The 18,916-nt window shown below is 42.0% G+C and overlaps 1 long non-coding RNA gene across 1 annotated transcript; it reads right to left on the bottom strand.

The window, feature by feature from the left end:
- Window positions 1-7,685: 7,685 nt before the first annotated feature.
- On the bottom strand, window positions 7,686-12,348 carry LOC123362700. Its single transcript, XR_006576524.1, has 4 exons — window positions 12,286-12,348; window positions 10,878-11,855; window positions 9,948-10,071; window positions 7,686-9,807 (listed from the first exon to the last, which is right to left on the bottom strand). It is a non-coding gene; the product is annotated as an uncharacterized LOC123362700 (long non-coding RNA).
- Between the last annotated feature and the right edge of the window lie 6,568 nt (window positions 12,349-18,916).

The raw sequence follows: 18,916 nt of genomic DNA, 5'->3' as shown, positions 1-18,916 counted from the left end.
TTTCTCATCTCTGGGATTATCATTCTCTGTATTGCTACAGGGATCATGTGTGTTATGGATGGTAAAGGGAAACCAGTAAAATTCCAAGGTAGCAAGAAAAGTGATGACAAGGAAATTAAAGGTCATGTATGGATGTAAAGCTCTGAACGGTCATCAGCCCAACCTGGCACAGTCACCGGCCACTAGGTTCTACAACTCTTTCTAAATACACCTCTACCCCGATGTAACGCCACCCAATATAACATGAATTCATATATAACGCGGTAAAGCAGTGCTGCGGGGGGGGAGGGGGTGGCTGTGTGCACTGGCGGATCAAATCAAGTTTGTTATAATGTGGTTTCACCTATAACGCAGTAAGATTTTTTGGCTCCCAAGGACAGTGTTATATCGGGGTAGAGGTGTATAAGTCTAATACTCCATTTGCTTTCACTTAAGACCTTTGTGTGCTACACCATTCCATACAGCTGTGACTTTCTGGGGCGGGGAGTGAATAGGTGCCCCCTTCTACATATTCCAATTTTTATTTACACTCCATTTCATTCTCACTTCGTAATGGTTACAGAATAGTGAATTGCCCCTTTACTATGTTTTCTGATGAATTAATTCATTTCTGGTTTAATTTCTCCCTCACAGCCCCCCATTTAGTCCTCATCAAGTCATCATTTTGGCTTGCTGATTTCATCATCCTTTCCATGGCAACAGACTGTGATGTGTTACACAAGTCTGGGCTTATTATATTAATACTAGATGGATCCATCTATCTGCCCATCCATCCAGTTTCTTATACTGGTGCCAAATGCTGTAATATCTCATTGTATTATATGTGTGGTGTTTGTTTGCCTTTCAAAATTAGGCTTAGAAGCAGAAATCAGGAGTTAGTATGCTTCACTCTTCTACAGATTTTCAGTAAACTGAACACAGAAGTATAAGGTCCTGGTAACTGAATAGTATGTGCCCATTGTGATTCTTGGAGATCTGTCTCAGGAGTGAGTGGACTCAGTGTAGTATCGACTCATTCACCTACTGAAGATCTTGTATGCTGTTGGTCATCAATGCTGTATGACCAGCACTGATGAAGGCTGAAGCCAGATCTAACAGAGTTGACACAGATTTTTGTTCATTGTCCAGAGTCAAAGTCGTTCATACACCAGTACCAACAGGCCTATTTCTATGAGCTTCTATGGCTTCTGTTTGGTTTCAGTGGTAGTATGGGCATTGCTCCTAGCTCTGTTGTGGTTTGTAAGGTCCAAGCTGAGTATGTTGCAAATCAAGGGTACAATAATAGCAAGAGGGGTAAATGGGAACATGCTAGCCCGAGAACATTTCTTTTTGTATAAATGTTCTCTCTCCGCAATTTGGCTTCATTGTAAAAGCCTCTATTTATGGAACAGAATAGGGGCTCTGAATGCTGAGTTCAGACACACAGGCCAGTGGTAAATGACGCTGGGCAATTATGTAGAAAGAACAAGACATTTTCTTACGGGAACAGTGCAAATAAAGGTTAATTTAAGTTTCTATATATGTCCTCCTGATATTGTTTTAAGGAGCTCCATTGCCTGTGCATAATAGAACTAATATAAGGGGGTGGCGGTGGGGGATAATAATATGGTGAATCAGATCATTAATGCTATTAAAAACCATGGATGGTCTTGATTAATTACTACTGGTGATGATGGGAAGACTAGACTCCGTAAGTCAGTTTAATTAATCTGCAGTTAGTATTAATCTTGGTTAATGAAAATTCCCAAAACTAAGAAAAAATAGATGATGAAGAAGAAATTACTATTATTCATGAGAGACAGTCTCTTAATCTATAAAACATCAAAGATGTCATCACAAATATCTTTGCTTTACTTTTAATTTTTTTTTAAATGATCAAAACGCTTTGTTCTTAAGTTCTTGGTGAATCACAATGTGTGACACTTTGGAAAGGATCTAAATAGGACATGATTGCCCTTGAAAAAGGATTAGAATACACAACTGCTCAGGTGGAAAGGCACCCTCCACCACCACATATGCATCCCCCACACAATGTATTTATCCAAATGCCACTGATAGGTAGGGAAATACTGTTATCCCCATTTTATAGGTAGGGAAGTAAGACTCAGAGAGATTAAGTGACTTGCCAAGGGTCCCGTAGGAAGTCTGGGAGAACTCCAAGAATTGAGCCCAAGTCTCTTGATTCCCAACACAGTTCCGTATCCATTAGACCATCATTCTTTTCTTGAATGGATGCAGTGCCTACATAATCACCATACTACCTGCTATTGCTGGTAAGGCGCTATGAAGGCCTTACCTTCCACTCACAATTCATTATTATTATTATTTCTATTACAATAGCATTTCTAAACCACATCTGAGATGGGGTCCCATTGTGCTAGATATTATACAAACACATAGGAATGCACAGCATTTTAAAGATGGGGAACCGAGAGATCCATGCAATTTGGCCAAGATCACACAGGGAGTCTATGGCAGAAAAGGGAAAAGAACCCAAATATTTTGAGTTCTATGCCAGCTGCTTAACCACAAGGCTACTGTCCCATTGCTGAAAAACAAACAAACAAATATCCTGGGCCTAAATTCTCCTCCTATGAACACTGGTGTCCACTGACATCACAGATGGTTCTGCTCCTTTCTAGTGCAATGGTCAAGTCGGCTACATGCATTTGGAGCCTGCGTCCTGCAAGTCAGGCCAATGGTGAAGCAGTCTGGAGCTTTGAGCCAATTTTGTAATTCAAACTACTGAGAAACAGAGAGGGAGAGATTAAGATGGAACTGCTTGAACAGGTGTAGCTAGCTTTTCAGAAGGCCTTGGCAATTTTTGAAAAGAGTGCGAGCTACTGACTGCTGAGCACTAATGAAAATCTGGCCAATAATCTTGTTGGGAGAAATGCAAAGGAGAGAGATATTTTTGAAGTGTAACACCAATTTCACTGTCCCATAACCTCTTATTCTTACTTAAAGAGCCACATGCTGCTTCTCATTTAGCACCTGTATAAATCTGTAATAACTACACTAACATCAGTGGAATAACACTGGATTTACACCAGCATAACAGGAAATGGAGGCCCTGATTCACCGTTGTCCTGCACCTCATGTAGTTATTTACACCACTGCAAAAAGAGTATAACACACTGCTGAATATGAATGGTGTTATTGTACACTCATTTTTCACTGGAATAAATGACTGCACAAAGTTCAGGGAAATGGTGAGCTGGGACAGAATCTGTCCCCAAACCCATTGCATGACATCAGCCTCAACTTGGCACCTAATCAGACTTGCATTTAAAAACCCTGCAGGTTTCCTTCAGCTAATTACACAATTTCCACTGAGCAGACCTCTGTTTCAGTACCGCATCTGGATTTTAGTGAGAAGATAATCCACAGTATGTAGTGTTTGGCTGCAAGTCTATTAAACAGGCCTAGCGGGGTGGAACATGACCTGATCATATTTTTATAAATGTGTAGGCCACAGGAGATAACACAAAATACCCAAGTAAGCATTTCTACTGAGCATACCATATCGATCAGAGAGCATGATAACAAAGTGACAGAAACAAGCAATCATTGCAAAAGCTGGAGAAAACTATAATGTTGTAAACGTGGGTAATAAAAAATGCATGTCATTTAGATCAACTAGGTCACACCTACATTGAGGAAAAAGAGTGGAAATTCACCTCTGTGCAGACAGACAGCCTGTTTAAGGCCCACTTATTCCATATTTTGAGGATTTAAGTAGGACTTAAGTAGTATTTGGGCCTTGTTCTGCCCTTGTGAAAAGGGGTGGATTTCACATTAAATAACTGTTAAATTACTTGTGTATCTACTGCATTATCAATAACCCACAACTGTTTTAGTGAAAATATTGGTAAAATACTTAAAAACATATATCAAACACAACAACAGTAAAAACCCACCAAACCCAGTGAATTTGGTATTGGTGAATAGTGCAGCATTCTTAGCCTGTCAACACAAGCCCTGGATTTCTCCACAGGAGACTGGAAGTGACAGTACCTGTGAAGGTAAATTAAACTCTTAGAGACAGGTTTTCCAGAGTTCAGAGATGTTTCACTTGGGCAAGTCACTATGGGCCAGATTTTTCAAGGGCTCAGCACTCACAACTACAGCCAGATTGTCATAAGTGCTTAGCTCCCATTTAGGCACCTAAACAAAGGCCAGAGTTTCAAAAGTGCTTTGCAGCCAGCCATTCCCACAAGACTGCCAACTCTAAGCATTCCAAAATCATGAGTCAACACTCAAAATATCATGAGAATTTTAAAAAAAGTTATTTTTATTTGCCTTGTGGTTGCTCGTATTCAAGCTTTTTTGTACAATCATGAAAGCTAAAATGATAAATTTCTTTTTAATCAAGAAGCAACTGTAGCTACCTCTGACATATCTGGAGGGGTATCTTTCTCTTTTACACTTTGGCAACATGTGCACAGCTAGACACACTGGTTGCGTCTTACCTAGGAAAAAAAGGTGTCTTCTTAATTCTTGTTAGCTAACAGAAATTAACATGAGGTAAAAAATCCATTGACTATTCCCCCAGAAGTCCTATAGCCTCACACAAGAACAGCACCAGTCTAGACACAGTACCTCAAGTACAACTTTGCAGTGTGGCTGCTTACACTAAGGCTAGGCCAACTCAAGTGCCAATCAATGGAGTGACGTGGACTGTGTAAACAAGGCAGGTTGTAGTTTTAGCACAAGTTAGCTGGTCAAGGTAAACCGTAGACTCCCCTACAGTCTTTAGCTTCACCTGCTAACTTTTGTCAAAATCACAAATTGCCATGTCTTCAGTAGGATCTTACCTTGCATTTAGAACTCACCCTTTTTTTCTAGTGAAAACAAGGCCACAGAGCCCTTTAGGCCCTGATACTAGATCCATCCTGGCTTTAAGGGTACCAATCACTATAATACTATAATACGTAGGATATGCCATTACTCGATACAGCACCGGGTGGGAGGGATAGTTCAGTGGTTTGAGCATTGGCCTGCTAAACCCAGGGTTGTGAGTTCAATCCTTGAGGGGGCCACCTAGGAATCTGGGGCAAAAATCAGTACTTGGCCAGGGGGAGAGATAGCTCAGTGGTTTGAGCATTGGCCTACTAAACCCAGGGTTATGAGTTCAATCCTTGAGGGGGACACTTAGGGATCTGGGGCAAAAATTGGTCCTGCTAGTGAAGGCAGGGGGCTGGACTTAATGACCTTTCAAGGTCTCTTCCAGTTCTAGGAGATTGGTATATCTCCTATTACCTTATCACAATGGTGAACAGTGCAGAGCAGACCTACAGTGCTGTGAAATTCAAATTGATTCAACTTCAGTGGCAAGATAGTCTGTTTGGAAATCCCTTCTTCTGCAGGCTGATTAAAGCCATTTTGGGTACATATTTTACAAAGATTACTGTTGGAATACTAAGACTATCTTCCTTAATCCCATCTCTGATGCTGGCAGCCTAGGTGCCAGCTCATACTGAAGCCCCAGGTCAACTCTCTTGTGTATTAGTATAGATCAAAGTGATTGTTACATGTATAAGAGTGTATTTGGTGTTTAAACTTCATGAAAACTCATGGGATGTTACTTGCATTGTTTTCACTTATCCATATCTTGTTATAATGTAGTTGCAAACATTTATATTGTGTATACCCCGTAACTAAATAACCAATCAAAGGGGAAAGACATCTTGTAGAATGCAAATGAAGAACTCTAACAGAAAAGAGATAAATTCAAAGCAAGCGCCCATTGTATGTGATGATCGGAGGTCAAAGACTCCAAATGTATTCCTTACTTTTTGTCATCAGAGGAAAGTCAATGAGGGATAATGGCCCCGTCAGCTTGTTTTCTGTCAGAAGAAATTATAGGCATGGATTCAGGGAAAGGTCCTTCATCTCTGGACTGTTTGGACTCTTACAGGGAAGTGTACTAAATGCAAAGTGTAGATCCCCAGATACAATCTTGGTACTCTGAAAAGACTTTTGGGAAACTGACAGTTCATTATATCACTGCCACCATTTGGAATTACAAATTGTGACTCCCCTGTGCATATATTTTACCTGCTTTAACCTCTCAATCACTTTCATTTCCTTAGTTAATAAACCTTTACTTAATTTACTACAGAATTGGTTATTAGCATTCTTTGGTGTAAGATCTAGAGTACCAATTGATCTGGAGTAAGTGACAGGTCTCTTGGGACTGGGAGCAACCTGATGTGGTATGATCTTTGGTTTAAGTAACCATTTTATCACGAAGTCCAGTTTGGATGGCAAGATAGACTGGAGAATCTAAGGGGATGGCCTGTGATTTTGTGGTAAGACTGTATAGTGATCCAGGAGTTCACATTTTTTACTAGCTTGGTGAAATTTAATTGTAGAACACACCACCAGTTTGGGGAGTCTGCCCTGTTTTCTGACAGTCTGCCCTGAGGTAGGCACTCAGTCATGAGACACTCTGGACAGCATGACACTATCTATATAGTTATAGCTTCCTTCTGCTTCTGCCTTTCCTTATACTTTGTTCACTTGCTTTTTGTACAGCAGGTGAACAATCACCTAATATTGAGTATTTGCTTTCCTAGTTCACCATTTTTGAATAATAAATCACAGGGCAAGGGTAATAAATCAAAAGTACATCCTCATACAGATTTCAGTGGAACAAAAAGCATCTGGTACACTAGAAATGAATTATCAAATGCCCAGAGAGAGTCTGTTTTAATTCATTATTCACCAAGAAAGTTTTCTTCACAGCATTAACACAATTAATGCTTACATAGTGAATTATATATTCAAGCCCCCTTACGAAAGCTAATCTCTAGTTCTCTCCCACCCATATAGAGTCTCATTTTTAGTAACAATTCTGAATATCTGTTTAGTGCTTTTCTTCAGTAGATCTCAAAACATTTTACAAGTGAGGTCAGTACAATCATCCCCCCCACCTTTTTTTAAAAAAAAAATGTGGAAAATGGCACATGGAGGTGAAGTGGCTTGCCCAAGGACACCCAGTGGACCAGTAGCAGAGCCAGAAATAGAAACCAGGTCTCCTGAATCCCAGTCCAGTACTCTAAACCATTAGACCACATTACTTCACATGTAGATGCATAATGAAAATTTGATACACCGTAAAAGTTAATTTCTGAAAAAAACATGAGGTTAATGTAATATCAATTTTGATATTTAATTCAATCAACTTTTTAAAAAAAATTCTGAACTGGAATGCTGCAGAAACCAGAAGACCTTGCCAGTGTCAGGTCAATCTTATCAACAGACACAGTGGTCTCATATTTTGTGCCCAGGAAGTGAGCTCTAGGGCCTGCAGATCTCAAGCAATCTATAAGCTAGTGGGAAATGAAGGAACCAAAGTCCCTTTCTTGTGCACTTTAGAAGCTCAAGGATGGCATCTTTATGCACCTAAGTGGCAGTGAGATCTTCATCCTCATTTCAACGTCACACCGCAGTCTGCCAAAAAATATGATGCAAGAGAAAAATAAAACTTGCACCATTACAGGGTAGTTACTTCCAACAACCACACGAAAAAAGGTAAAAAGAGATAATAATTACATTAAAATTCATGATAAAAATCTTCCCAAGTTTATCAGATTCCTTTTTGTTTAGCCAAAGATAGAACAAGACTAAACTCGAATGTATACAATATATTAATTTAATTACATACATATTAATAAACATATTATTACAGAGTTACAGAAAGCAAAATAAGGTGATATGACAGTCATAAAGCTAAATCTATGAATTTAACATGGAATATTCCAACTTTTATCAAGTAGGTATAATAAAACCTAGTTAATTCATTTCTCACATCATAAAGTGGCGATTTTAGCAAAATCATCTTAGGGAGCACAGAATCAACTACCAGTATAAATCTTTTAATACAGGTCAACACTTAACTGGCAGAAGTAGAAGTTAAGAGTTTTCCACAATTACACTTTAAAAAGCTCAATAAGGTTTAAGGGATCCCCTAATGCTGCAGAAATGCTAAATTCTTGAAAGTATCTGGATATATCTTTATTCTGCCAGGTCATCTTCATCCCAGATTTTGAAATTAGGAATGACAATAAGAACTGAGGTAGCCAGGTGGGTCCTGGATCCCTGTCGAGTTTAAAATTCAAACCTAAGTGATTTCAAACACCTACCCTAAATTAACTTTCACACCAATAAAATTGTACCAAACAGACAACCTCAACTTTGCCCTCTAAATACATCTAATAATGTACATATACAAAAACATCTAAAATTTTCAACAATTGACACTACACCAAAATCTGAAAAACAGCCACAATCACAATTCTGCACCTCTACAAAAATACTAACACTTCATAGAAAAATACCTACATAAAACATCCACATCATCATCCTTGAGCATCCACTTAATTCAATAAGCATAAAAACCCATTAAAACACCACTATTACCACGTACATCAATATACCCAACTACCAAAAAATAGTCTACTTGTTCTAACACAATAGGTGCAAAGTTAAAATTGAATGTGTGGTACAGTTTGGTTGGTGTGACTGTTTAAGTAGAATAGATGTTTGAAAGTTGTGACGTGGGGGGAGTAACTGCCAGTTTCCAGAATAACATTTAGTTTTGTTTGTTTGTTTTTAGCAATGTGTGAGAGATACAGAGCTTTCAAAATATTGTTAGATGTTAGCTGGAGTAAACGGTCATCTTTTCAACCTTGACCAGGTTTTTTTGCTGGGGGGGGGGGAGCCTTGGAAGTGAGTGGAGAATACAAACACATGCCCTCCCTTCAGTTATATCTTTGCACTTAGAGTAGGAAATTCTGATTTATTAATAATAGTGAGCTATGATCCTGTAGTGCTTCTGTGTTTAATGTCTCTGTATTACAGATTTACAATTATTCCTTGGTATCTAGTGACAAACCTGTTAGTAAAAATAAAGAGTATATAAAGCATTAGTCACTCAACTATATAAGTCACACACTTAAATCAAAGGAATATATTTTCTAATATGTGTGTAACTGTTTTACATAAAATCAGGTAGTCACCTTGGTAAAACATACATTTTAAATACTTGGTTACGTATGTACATGAAATCAACATTTAGATTCAAATAATCAGTTCTACTGACAATTTCTCATTGGCCATAGGTAGAAACTTAGCTCAGTTCCATATGGCATCATAGCTATGGTACTGATTTGGTATCAAAAATGGACTTTTTCTGGGATGAGAGAAAGGAGAAAGATGAATAGTGTGCCTACTGAAAAAGGTTTCCCAACACCCTTCAGGGTGGCCACCCTACATCTCAGTTTTCTTCGATCCTTTTCAAATAGTTCTTGAGCTTTGAACAACTTGGAGTAGGCAGCAGACTTTAAGAAAGTAAAACTGAGTGCTTACTAAACAGAAGACCAAATGACCAAGCAATGACATGAAAATGACTCATGAAAGAATGGTAAAGATTAAATTTCATGAATTAAATAAAAAAATACATCCTGCTTTTCTATCTGCATAAGAAAGTATGATACACAAAAGCATACTTTATGGATTCATTAGTAAAAGACAATTTGAGATGACATAGGTGATTATAAAATAAGATGACATATCAGTTCTTGTGTGGCACAGGTAGTTACAGAACTGAAAGGTCGTAGCAGGAAACTATTCTCTAGTCTTCATGCAGTGTTGTGGTGCCACAAGTAATTGAGCTTTAGAGTTTGTTATATACTGTCTATTAACATGAATCAGCATTTGACAGGTGACAGATGCTAGTCATTTTGTTCAATTTGTCCTTCCAATGCACTCATATACCATGCTGCTGGACATGGTATAAACCTGAAGAGAAAACAAAAATATTATTTTAATGCCATGCTAATGATGCTACACAAGAAATATTTAATAATGTGTAAGGAAATCTATTAATGTACTTTGTTAGATGAATTTATATTCATTATGTGATTTATAGTATGATTTACCTTTGAAAAAATTCACACAATTATACTTTGCTCTCAGCATTTGTTTCCTTTCTTATGTTTCACAGGCCTTTAGCTTCTCTTTTCTTGTTTTTTTGGTTGTGTACTTCCATTTTGTCCAATTCTCCTTAAGAGGATATAAAATATGTGAAAAAGAGTTATAGCAGACCTGAAATTCTATTTGAAATTCTAGATACAAATAACAGACATGTGTTAAATGTTTAAAGACAGTACAAAATAAATTTCAAAAAGAAGTAGACACAAAGATAAAATATTGATTCGGTTATTGAAAAAGGAGACTGATTTTCAAATTACTGGTAATACTTTCAAGCTCTGGAATGAATCAATAAAGTGGACATAGCTATAGAACCACAAAAGGAATAAATGTATATTCACAGAGAACAATCCCTCAAATGTAAAAGGGAAATAACTAAAACTGACTATCAATGTATTTAAAGAAAAGAAACTCTAGATGGCACACTGGATTAGCAAAATAAAGGGAAAGGAACAGGAATGTAATTAAATACACCCTATTTCAATGCCAAAGGCTCCAAATTTCCCATTAATAACTATAGGACTAAGATTGAACTCACAACCCTGGGTCTAGCAGGCCAATGCTTAAGCCACTGAGCTATAGTTTCTCAAACTTTTTAAGACAAGGGACTGGCTTCATCCCTTCTTAAATTGTGTCAGGGAGATCTCAGAGACAAGTGTCAGCTCACAAACTCAGTTGTTCAGAAACACTGCACTAAGCAGTTAAAAAGTCTTCACACAATAAAAAAAAAATTAAAAAAAAACCCAAAAAACAAAACAGAACCGGAATTAGATGATCCAGAGATCATGGAATAAAGAGACATGGATACCAAAATGAACGGAAACATTTATATACACACTTATTACAAAACTGACGTGATTTTCACTTTCTGAGTTTACCAGAAACAGTAGATGGATATCAGATCTCTAAGATCCCAGAAAGTGGGAAAGAAGGCAGGAAACTTGGATGCAGAATTCCAGGAAAGTTGGAAACAGTGCGAAGGCCCAGGACTCTGGAAACAGTTACATGGGGCACCAGAAGGAGGGTCTGATGAGACCTGTACCCTATTTACAGGGTACTCATTCAGAACAGTTGGCTGCACTTGTCCTAGTGACAAGAGACTATAGCGCAAAGACCAGATCCCTGATTACAGGGCGGTCACTCGCCTCAGGCTGTGAAGAAAGCACAGGGCCAAGAGACCAAAGGGCCTCAGAGACTCAAACCCTGGTTACAGGGAGGTCAAGCTGCCCAGGTTACACAAATGGTTCTAATCCTCCAGATTTCAAAAGATAGATGCAACCTGTACCCTGATTACAGGGTGGTCACTGGGATTAGCCAAATAGCTAATCTGAATACGTAACCTGAATTACAGGAAGGTCAAGCTCCTCAAAGTATCAAAGGGTTCAAAATGTCCTATTCTGTAGATATTTGTGACATGCACCCTGATTACAGGGTTGTCACGCTGACTAGTGGGTGTAATGCCGAATGAGCAAGTGGGCAAAGATCTAGACCCTAGTTACAGGGGGGTCACATTGCTCAAGTTACCAAAGAACTCAATGTCCCTCGAAAACCAGGCGGAGGTGACTTGCACCCTGGTTACAGGGCAGTCACTCTCACTAGCCAGCTAACGGAGCATAATGTCAAAAGGACAAAAAACAAACAGACCTGTACCCTGCTTACAGGGCGGTCATGCAGCTCAAGGTATCAAAAGGCTCGAGGGCCCCATACAGTGCCATTACATGACTTGAGGCCTGAATACAGGGAGGTTACTGTGCCCAGAGTCCCTTTCCTTCTCTGCAATCTTCAGTGACATGTCTTCTTTTCTCTTCTTTGCTTGACATTCCTGACACTTTATTCTTGTCCACCTGTGCTTGGAGCTGCGTGAAACAGAGAGAGAGAGAGCACACAAGAGTGTGTAAGTCAGACGTCCTGATGACTTCCCTATGTCCCCGATGCAAACTGAGTGTAAGCTAAGGACACAGTGTGGTTTTCTGGGTCTGCAGACAGACTGGATATTCAGCTCCAAGACCGTTCTATGGGCGGTCCGCAAACACTTTGATATGGACTTGCCGCTCTTCCCAAGCCCCACTGGGTGAGGAAAGTGCCAAACCCTTCCAACTACAGAGCCACAGATTTCCCCATGACAACTATGACACCAGGCAGTCTCTATAAAGATTCAAGAACAACTAGATAATTAAGGGCAGTATTGAATTAACTGACAAGTATTCCAAAATCAAGGTCACAAGGTATACTGCCTGGACTGACTTAGTTCAAAACTTTAACAGGACCCTCCTTTTCAGATCTTACCAGCAAAATCAGCAGCCTTTCGGACTCCGAGAGCATAGTATGTGCCGAAGAAGGCAGGAGACTCAAACCCTGGTTACAGGGAGGTCAAGCTGCCCATGTAACACAAATGGTTCTAATCCTCCAGATTTCGAAAGATAGATTCAACCTGTACCCTGATTACAGGGTGGTCACTGGGATTAGCCAAATAATAGAGACTGTAACCTGAATTACAGGAAGGTCAAGCTCCTCAAAGAATCAAAGGGCAAAATATGTCCTATTCTGCAGACACTTGTGACATGCACCCTGATTACACGGTTGTCACGCTGACTAGTAGGCCAGTGTATGGCATAATGCCAAACGCGCAAGTGGGCAAAGAACCTTACCCTAGTTACAGGGTGGTCACACTGTTCAGGGTTCCACAGAGCTCAATATCCCCCAGAAGTGAGAGGGAAACCAATTCTCCCCCAATTACAGGGTCAGGACTGAAACCAACTGGCTGAAGTAGCATGGTGACAAAAGATTGAAAGGCAGAGACCTGAACCCTGGATACAGGGAGGTTATACTGCCCTAGTACTAGGGGATACTGCACTGCCTGTGAGTCACAGGCATTTGACTTACATTGCCCTCCTTAAAGGCAAGTCATTGCCATCATCCCACTAAAAGGAGCTCAACCTAAACAGAGCAGAAGAGAAGAGACCAGATCCCTGTTTACAGGGAGGTCACACTGTCCAAGGGACTACATGATGACATCAGAGCCCTTACTCTTCCCTTTTGTGGGGAGGAGGAGGATAAATACATTAAAACACTTTGAGCTCTTTTTCCGATTCTGAGAAGAGTAAAGAAAAAGCGCTGCAGCGATTTAACTTAAAAAAATAAAAATAAATAACTAAAAATTAAAAAGCTTGCACACCCATTTGTATCACGTGCTCTCACAAACACATCCGAACAAAAAAAAGGGACTTCCCAGAACAGAAAGAGAGCTCATCGCAATGGGTCACTCGACCCTCAGAGTTAAACTCAACCAATCTTCCTCCCCTCAAAAAAAAACAAAGGGAAAAGGGACAAGACCTGATTACAGGGTGGGGTGAAAGTCACTAGCCCAACAACCCAAAGGAGCCAAAGGGGAAAGGACTTGAACCCTTCTTACAGGGCGGTCCCTTGGGCTAGCCGATTAATGGAAAATACATCACAAGAAAAAGAAAAGTAGGAGACCTGAACCCTACTTACAGGGTGGTCACTCAGCCCAACGCATTAAGGGGAATCTAGTCCTCCCTAAATAAGAGGCACATGACCTGCACCCTAATTACAGGGCAGTCATACTGACCAGGCTGAGAACAAGACCCAATCCCAGAAGAGCAAAGGACAGAGACCTGAACCGTAGTTACAGGGAGGTCACACGGCTCAAGTAAGAAAGACATCAGTAGCTCCCATAAGTGAGGGGAAGATGACTCTCACCCTGATTACAAGGTGGTCACTCTGACTAGCTGAATGAAGGAGCATAATCACAGAAGACAACATTAGACCTGAACCTTGATTACAGGGTGGTCATGCTCGTAAGCACCCTAAAATAACCCTAATCCCTGATAAATGAGAGGGATTTGACCTGCACCCTAATTAAAGGGTGGTCACTCTGATTAGAACGATAAAGGTGCATAAAGCCAGTGACTAAAAGGGCAGAGACCTGTCCCCAAATTACAGGGAGGTCACGCTCCTCAAGATATCACAAGGCTAAGTATTTCCTATACTTCAGAATGGTGTGACATGCACCCCAATTAGAGGGGGTCACACTGACTAGATTGCCAGCCAAGCACGATGCCAAAACAGCCAGGTGGAAGAAAGCAGACCCCGAATTACAGGGAGCTGAGTCCCACACCTCATCGTTCCAAAGAGTTCAGTATCCCCCAAAAGCAAATGGAATATGACTTCTACCCTGATTACAGGGTCGTCATCCTGACTACAGGGCCACAACAAGGCGTAATGCCAAACGAGCAAGTGGGCAAAGACCTGGACCCTAGTTACAGAGCGGTCACATGCTCAAGTCATCAAAGCGCTCAATTCCCTCAAAAGCGAGGGGGAGGTGACTTGCACCCTGGTTACAGGGCAGTCACTCTCACTAGCAGCTAACGGAGCATAATGTGAAAAGGACAAAAAGCAAACAGACCCGGACCCTGCTTGCAGGGCGGTCATGCTGCTCAAGGTATGAAAAGGCTTGAGAGCCCCATACAGTGTAATTACATGACCTGAGGCATGATTACAGGGAGGCTACTATGGCCAGAGTCCCTTTCCTTCTCTGCAATCTTCAGTGACATGTCTTCTTTTCTCTTCTTTGCTTGATATTCCTGACACTTTATTCTTGTCCACCTGTGCTTGGAGCTGCGTGAAACAGAGAGAGCGAGAGCACACAGGAGTGTGTAAGTCAGGCGTCCTGATGACTGCCCTATGTCCCCGATGCAAACTGAGTGTAAGCTAAGGACACAGTGTGGTTTTCTGGGTCTGCAGACAGACTGGATATTCAGCTCCAAGACCGTTCTATGGGCGGTCCGTAAACACTTCGATACGGACTTGCCCCTCCTCTCAAACCCCACTGGGTGAGGAAAGTGCCAAACCCTTCCAACTCCAGAGTCACAATCTCCAGATTTCCCCATGACAACTATGACACCAGGCAGTCTCTATAAAGATTCAAGAACAACTAGATGATTAAGGGCAGTATTGAATTAACTGACAAGCATTCCAAAATCAAGGTCACAAGGTATACTGCCTGGTTTGACTTAGTCCAAAACTGTAACAGGACCCTCCCTTTCAGAGCTTACCAGCAAAAGCAGCAGTCTTTCGGTCTCCAAGATCACAGTATGTGCCAAAGAAGGCAGGAGACTTGGCAGAAGGAATTCCAGGCAAGTTGGAAATGCAGTGCGAAAGGCCAGGACACTGGACACAGTTTCATGGGGCATCAGAAGGAGGATCTAATGAGACCTGTACCCTGTTTACAGGGTGCTCATTAAGACCAGCTGGCTGCACTTGTCCTAGTGACAAGAGACTAGAGCGCAAAGACCAGATCCCTGATTACAGAGCGGTCACTTGCCTCAGGCTGTGAAGAAAGCGGACTGACAGGAGACCAAAGGGCCTCAGCGACTCAAACCCTGGTTACAGAGAGGTCAAGCTGCCCATGTAACACAAATGGTTCTAATCCTCTAGATTTCGAAAGCCAGATTCAACCTGTACCCTGATTACAGGGTGGTCACTGGGATTAGCCAAATAGCCGTGACCATAACCTGAATTACAGAAAGGTCAAGTGACAAGAGCGCAAAGACCAGATCCCTGATTACAGGGCGGTCACTCGCCTCAGGCTGTGAAGAAAGCACAGGGCCAAGAGACCAAAGGGCCTCAGAGACTCAAACCCTGGTTACAGGGAGATCAAGCTACCCATGTTACACAAATGGTTCTAATCCTCCAAATTTCAAAAGATAAATGCAACCTGTACCCTGATTACAGGGTGGTCACTGGGATTAGCCAAATAGCAGAGACCGTAACCTGAATTACAGGAAGGTCAAGCTCCTCAAAGTATCAAAGGGCTCAATATGTCCCATTCTGTAGATACTTGTGACATGCACAATGATTACAGGGTTGTCACGCTGACTAGTGGGTGTAATGCCAAACGAGCAAGTGGGCAAAGATCTAGACCCTAGTTACAGGGCGGTCACATCACTCAAGCTACCACAGTACTCAATGTCCCTCGAAAGCGAGGGGGCGATGACTTGCACCCTGATTACAGAGCAGTCACGCTCACTAGCCAGCTAACGGTGCATAATGTGAAAAGGACAAAAAGCAAACAGACCCGGACCCTGCTTATAGGGCAGTCATGCTGCTCAAGGTATGAAAAGGTTCGAGAGCTCCATAAAGTGTCATTACATGACCTAAGCCTGATTCCAGGGAGGTTACTGTGCCCAGAGTCCCTTTCCTTCTCTGCAATCTTCAGTGACATGTCTTCTTTTCTCTTCTTTGCTTGACATTCCTGACACTTTATTCTTGTCCACCTGTGCTTGGAGATGCCTGAAAGAGAGAGAGAGAGAGAGCACACAAGAGTGTGTAAGTCAGACGTCCTGATGACTGCCCTATGTCCCCGATGCAAACTGAGTGTAAGCTAAGGCCACAGTGTGGTTTTCTGGGTCTGCAGACAGACTGGATATTCAGCTCCAAGACCATTCTATGGGCGGTCTGCAAACACTTCGATACGGACTTGCCCCTCCTCCCAAGCCCCACTGGGTGAGGAAAGTGCCAAACCCTTCCAACTGCAGAGTCACGATCTCCAGATTTCCCCATGACAACTATGACACCAGGCAGTCTCTATAAAGATTCAAGAACAACTAGATGATTAAGGGCAGTATTGAATTAACTGACAAGTATTCCAAAATCAAGGTCACAAGGTATACTGCCTGGATTGACTTAGTTCAAAACTTTAACAGGACCCTTCCTTTCAGAGCTTACCATCAAAAGCAGCAGTTTTTCGGTCTCCAAGATCACAGTATGTGCCAAAGAAGGCAGGAGACTTGGCAGAAGGAATTCCAGGCAAGTTGGAAATGCAGTGCGAAGGGCCAGGACTCTGGACACAGTTACATGGGGCACCAGAAGGAGGGTCTGATGAGACCTGTACCCTGTTTACAGGGTGCTTATTAAGACCAGCTGGCTGCACTTGTCCTAGTGACAAGAGAATAGAGCGCAAAGACCAGATCCCTGATTACAGAGCGGTCACTTGCCTCAGGCTGTGAAGAAAGCGCAATGCCAAGAGACCAAAGGGCCTCAGAGACTCAAACCCTGGTTACAGGGAGATCAAGCTACCCATGTTACACAAATGGTTCTAATCCTCCAGATTTCAAAAGATAAATGCAACCTGTACCCTGATTACAGGGTGGTCACTGGGATTAACCAAATGGCAGAGACCGTAACCTGAATTACAGGAAGGTCAAGCTCCTCAAAGTATCAAAGGGTTCAAAATGTCCCATTCTGTAGATACTTGTGACATGCACCCTGATTACAGGGTTGTCACGCTGACTAGTGGGCCAGTGTATGGTGTAATGCTAAACGAGCAAGTGGGCAAAGACCTAGACCCTAGTTACAGGGCGGTCACATTGCTCAAGTTGCCAAGAACTCAATGTCCCTCGAAAGACAGGGGGAGCTGACTTGCATCCTGATTACAGGGCAGTCACGCTCACTAGCCAGCTAACGGAGCATAATGTGAAAAGGACAAAAAGCAAACAGACCCGGACCCTGCTTATAGGGCAGTCATGCTGCTCAAGGTATCAAAAGGCTCGAGAGTCCCATAAAGTGTCATTACATGACCTGAGGCCTGATTCCAGGGAGGTTACTGTGCCCAGAGTCCCTTTCCTTCTCCTCAGTCTTCAGTGACATATCTTCTTTTCTCTTCTTTGCTTGACATTCCTGACACTTTATTCTTGTCCACCTGTGCTTGGAGCTGCGTGAAACAGAGAGAGAGAGAGCACACAAGAGTGTGTAAGTCAGATGTCCTGATGACTGCCCTATGTCCCCGATGCAAACTGAGTGTAAGCTAAGGACACAGTGTGGTTTTCTGGGTCTGCAGACAGACTGGATATTCAGCTCCAAGACCGTTCTATGGGCGGTCCGCAAACACTTCGATACGGACTTGCCCCTCCTCTCAAACCCCACTAGGTGAGGAAAGTGCCAAACCCTTCCAACTCCAGAGTCACAATCTCCAGATTTCCCCATGACAACTATGACACAAGGGAGTCTCTATAAAGATTCAAGAACAACTAGATGATTAAGAGTAGCATTGAATTAACTGACAAGTATTCCAAAATCAAGGTTACAAGGTATACTGCCTGGTTTGACTTAGTCCAAAACTGTAACAGGACCCTCCCTTTCAGAGCTTACCAGCAAAAGCAGCAGTCTTTCGGTCTCCAAGATCACAGTATGTGCCGAAGAAGGCAGGAGACTTGGCAGAAGGAATTCCAGGCAAGTTGGAAATGCAGTGCGAAAGGCCAGGACACTGGACACAGTTTCATGGGGCATCAGAAGGAGGATTTAATGAGACCTGTACCCTGTTTACAGAGTGCTCATTAAGACCAGCTGGCTGCACTTGTCCTAGTGACAAGAGAATAGAGCGCAAAGACCAGATCCCTGATTACAGAGCGGTCACTTGCCTCAGTCTGTGAAGAAAGTGGACTGACAGGAGATGAAAGGGCCTCAGAGACTCAAACCCTGGTTACAGGGAGGTCAAGCTGCCCAGGTTACGCAAATGGTTCTAATCCTCCAGATTTCAAAAGATAGATGCAACCTATACCCTGATTACAGGATGGTCACTGGGATTAGCCAAATAACAGAGACTGTAACCTGAATTACAGACAGGTCAAGCTCCTCAAAGTATCAAAGGGCTCAATATGTCCCATTCTGTAGATACTTGTGACATGCACTCTGATTACAGGGTTGTCACGCTGACTAGTAGGCCAGTGTATGGCATAATGCCAAACGCGCAAGTGGGCAAAGAACCTTACCCTAGTTACAGGGCGGTCACACTGTTCAGGGTTCCACAGAGCTCAATATTCCCCAGAAGCAAGAGGGAAACCAATTCTCCCCCAATTACAGGGTCAGGACTGAAACCAACTGGCTGAAGTAGCATGGT

This window comes from Mauremys mutica, chromosome 2 (genome assembly GCF_020497125.1).
Source record: "Mauremys mutica isolate MM-2020 ecotype Southern chromosome 2, ASM2049712v1, whole genome shotgun sequence".
NCBI classification, from domain to species: domain Eukaryota; kingdom Metazoa; phylum Chordata; order Testudines; family Geoemydidae; genus Mauremys; species Mauremys mutica.
The sequence above is the reverse complement of the archived record's forward strand: the minus strand, read 5'-3'. Positions and strand labels throughout refer to the sequence as shown.